This window comes from Aphidius gifuensis, linkage group LG4 (assembly GCF_014905175.1).
Source record: "Aphidius gifuensis isolate YNYX2018 linkage group LG4, ASM1490517v1, whole genome shotgun sequence".
Lineage (NCBI taxonomy): Eukaryota > Metazoa > Arthropoda > Insecta > Hymenoptera > Braconidae > Aphidius > Aphidius gifuensis.
Window position 1 is genome coordinate 10,916,177 of NC_057791.1, and position 5,183 is coordinate 10,921,359.

Genomic DNA, 5,183 nt, shown 5'->3' on the forward strand with positions numbered 1-5,183 from the left:
TTTCATCAGATCGGACGTATAATTAATACTTAAATTAAATTGATTGTGTAATAAATCAACCAGTATAAAGTTTTATTTATTATGCATCGATAATTGATAGAGATGTAAGACAAGTTTGGCAAATATAATCCAAAGATCTAATAATGCCGTGATATGCAGAATGAGTGAAGAAAGGTTCTGAATTACAATTTTTCGAATGATCTCTTTGTAAATTCAAAATCTTATTTAAGTTGTTTAATGTCAATATTAGGGATCATAGATTGACAGAAAGAACATACAATTACATGTTCGGATAATGACATGTTTAATTTCCCTTTTTCACATATGAATCAAACAAAATCATTACGTACCCTGGTAGAAATAATCTCTCCAGATTTTTCTGGATTTTTCCGGATTCAATCCGGATTTCTCTGGATTTTCTACGTAATTGAGACTTCCGGAGATATTTACGGAGTAATCTCCAGACTATTTCTATAATATCTCCGGATTCTTTCCGGAATTTTGACTTAAAAAAACAAACACAAAAAAATGAAAAAATTAATAAGAAAAAGTAGAAATAAGAGTTTACATACGAAAAATAAAAAAGAAATTTTTTCTGAAAAAATCCGGAGAAAACCCGAAAAAACTCCGGAATAATATCTTTGGAAGTCTCAATTGCGCAGAAAATCCGGCGAAATCCGGAGATAATCCGGAGATATTCGGAGAAAATCCGGAGAAATCATGAGAAATCCGGAAATATCCAAGAATAAAATTAAACCATAAATTCTTTGAAAATAATTTACCATTTATGTATTGTTATTTCAAGAAGTTACTGCAAAAATTTCAACAATAGTTGTTCATTTTCTACCAGCACTGGTAATGCCTTAACTTTTCTTGAATCACAAATCTTGCTTGGCAAAATAAAATCAACAACATTATAAAAAAAAACAATTGAAAGCTGAAAGTATATTTCGAATTACTTACATTCAGGTCTATTTGGAAATATGAACATAATGAATTTTTTTCAAAATGAGTACATTCAAGTTTTGATCGAATTTAAATAAAATATATCTATTATTGAAAGTCGTATCGCAACATGTCTAATTTAAAGGAAAGAAATTATTAATAAATGTTAAAAACAATAATAAAAATATTATAAAAAACAAACTTTGAAAATTTGGCGATTCATGATGTGTATAAAACGTCAATTATGTATCCTAATCTTTCTTAATTTATAAACTTTCCTTGGCAACGAAAATCAACGACATTAAAAAAAAAAACAAAAAAAATTCAAAGAGAAAAAAAAAACAAAAAACAATTGAACGTGGAAATTAAAATTTATTCAAAACAAATTATAATGGAACACCCGAACATAAATTAACGTTAGCAACATATTTGCCCTCTCTTATGATTACCGATGACAATTTTATTTTTCAGTCAAGAAGAAAGTTTTAACTTTTTTTCGAGTAACTTACATTCAGGTCTATTTGGAAATATGAACATAATAAATTTTTTTTCGTTGATGTTCAGAATTTACGATAATAAAAAATTGAAAATATTTCCTGATGTACTAAGAGTGTTAAAAAAAAGCTGAATACTTTGGTTTACTGGAAAATATGATCGCTGTTGATAAGATGAATAGAATATTTTTCGATTTACAAAAAATTTTGAAAAATTCCAACATTTTAATGGAGGTTATTAAGTTGACATATTTTTTCTTTCTTATAATTACCGATGACAATCGATATTTTTATAATGAAACAGTTACAACCATTTTTCGGGTTACATACATTTAGGTCTATTTGGGAATATGAACATAATAAATGTTTTTTCCTTGACGTTCAGATTTTACGCAATTTTTGAGATTTCATTTGAGGTTATCGAATTGTCATATTTTGACTCTCTTATAATTACCGATGACAAACGTTATTTTTATAATGAGAACAATTCCAACTATTTTGTGAATAACGTACATTTAGGTCTATTTGGCAACCCGAGATGAAAAAATTGAGGTATTTTGACGAAACACAATTGTGTTTGATCCTTGAAATTGTGTTTCTGAGCGCCATTAAAAGTACTTTTCGGATACCGATTGAAAAGTATTTTTAGCAGGATAATTATGTTTGACGAGTATTTGAAATACAATTGTATCCGGTTAAAATACTTGCTCGGGATACTCAAAAATACAATTGTATCCGTTTAAAATACCTGCTGATTATTTGAAAAAAATAATTCCAACAAGAGTGCGTTTTACATATATATTTGTTTACATAAATTCGTTTCTACCCGGGTTTGATCCTACGTTTTCCTAATTACTAAACCTACACTCTACCGCGAGACCATTTTTACAAGTTAATAAAATTTGAAATTTTGTTGACATAACCTACGAAGTCGATACAAATATAATTTATTTAAAAAATTAAAAAAGAGATTCACTATCGTTATTTTAGATTACGACTCGATTTATTTGACTATACATTCTTTCCTAATCAACATTTGCCATAATTAATTATAGTTAAATAGCTATTGGCAAATGTATGTAAGTAAAAGATGTGGTGTCCCTAGCATGATTACTAGAATAAATTGGAAATGTTAATATAAGGATAAAAAAAATTATTAAATAATTATTAATTAATTCATAAATAAATTATTTAACTCTAAAAATAATTGGAGTTTATTATATAATACGGTGCTATGATATTGAAATTTTTCTAAGTCCAAAAACTGGAGTATCAGAATACTTTTCAAAGACTTTTAAAATACCCAAACATTTAAAATACCTGTCAGGGATAATTGTATCCGAGAACCGATATTCGAGCTCTTCATTTACTTCTTTCATAATACCACCAAAATATCGAAAATACTCATAAGTATTCTCACAATACCTCATAAACATCGCCGGATATAATTCAAACACTATAAAATATCAATAATACTATTCGAATACTTGATTTTTTCATCTCGGGCGGCTGTAATTTTCTTTTTTTTTTAAAGCTCTAACTTTATTTAAATTAATTTTATTGAGTGTTCTTTTTTTATCAGGTGCTGGTGTAAATATTTTATTTCGTTTTCTCATTCGTTTTTGTCCTACCGATCCAAAATGCCGACCCAAACTGTTGTTTTTGATGCCTAGATTTTATAAAAATCATTTATGTTACAAGGGCAGTGGGAACAATGTGTGAATTTCCAAAGCGCAAGAGGGGTAGTGCGCTTTTTAGAAATTCACACATTATTACCACTGTCCCTAGTAACATAAAATATGGTTCGTTACATGTGCCCAATCAGAGAGCCCGCTCACAACTCATTTGGAGGGGAAACACTCGCCAAGGCTCGTGCTTGCCCCTCCGAATTCGTTGAGAGCACACTTTAAAAAAGTTTGTAGTAAAACAAAATTGTTTAAATTTTAGACAATATTACGTCTTGCCTTATAACAGATTTTGTTTCCCTGAAAACCAAATTGTCTAAATTTTAGACAATATTACGTCTTGCTTTATAACAAATTTGATTTTTATTAAAACGAAATTGTCTAAATTTTAGACACTATTGCGTCTTGCTTTATAACATATTTGGTTTCATTGTCAACAAAATTGTCTAAATTTTAGACAATATCGTCTTGCTTCACCCGAGGAACGAAATTTATATATATCTTTATATACCTTTATATATTCATATATAACTTTATAAAATTTTATATAATTTTATATAATTATATAAAAATTTGAAGAATTTTTAAACTCTCTATATATAATTATATACAACTTTATAAAGTTACATACAGCTATATCTAATTTTATAAAGTTATATATAAATGAGTACAAAGTTGTGAACGATTTGTGTATACGTATATATATAATTATATAAAGCTATATATTTCTATATGTAGCTGTATAAAGTTTCATATAGTTTTATAAAAGTATATAAACTTTTATATGAATATACGAAAATATTTTTACTCAAGGAACGATCGTTATAAAGGTATATAAAGTTATATATACCCAGGTAGAAAACTTCCGTCGGCCCGACTGTCGGCCGACTGAGTGTCCCGACTTATTAAGTCGGAGGAAAGTCGGGATTTCAGTCGGGCCGACGTCGGATATTCTGTAAGATTCCCTTAAAGTAAAAAATTTAGAATATCAATTGCATTTTACAAAAGAAACTAAATTATTGATAGATAGACTATTTATGTTTGTAATTTGTTTCTAATCATTCTAATCATGAATATTTTTCAATAAATTAAGCATAATTTTTTGTTTTACTCGAATTAACATTAAAATGACAGCTTGAGGTTATAGTCGAGATTTTAGACGACATTTATGAGAAAACGGTTCTCATCCAATTACTGTATATTGAAAATACTAAGTCAGCTGTTTTACCGGCAGGCTAGCGACGAGTAATTTTGAATATGCAACTTTAACAATCATGTTCATGTTTGGATCGGTTTGGATTAAAAACAACAAGTTTAATAAATAAAACAATCGTCTTGAATATTGTATTAGAATATAATTACCGATTGTTTTAACATCTGTATATTGTATTGTTGACTCAGGTATATTACTATTATGATAATTATCATTATCATGTAGGAAATAAGGTAGCTAACCATACTGCTTTTCCTTGGACATTTTTTATTTATTTTATAAATAAAATACATGTAAATTTATTTAACAAAAATAGAAAAGTCCAAGGAAAAGCAGTAGCTAAGAAAAAGATGTAGCTAAGGAATTAATGTGACTAAGGAATTATTTCCTTGAGACATAATTTTTTGGCAACATTAATTCCTTAGCCACATCTTTTCCTTAGCTACTGCTTTTCCTTGGACATTTTTATTTTTAAAAAATAAATTTACATGTATTTTATTTATAAAATAAATAAAAAATTGGAAAAAATGTAGCTAAGGAATTAATGTGACTAAGGAATTATTTCCTTGAGACATAATTTTTTGGCAACATTAATTCCTTAGCTTCATCTTTTCCTTAGCTACTGCTTTTCCTTGGACATTTTTATTTATTTTATAAATAAAATACATGTAAATTTTTTTTTTTTAAATAAAAATGTCCAAGGAAAAGCAGTGGCTAAGAAAAAGATGTAGCTAAGGAATTAATGTGACTAAGGAATTATTTCCTTGAGACATAATTTTTTGGCAACATTAATTCCTTAGCTTCATCTTTTCCTTAGCCACTGCTTTTCCTTGGACATTTTTATTT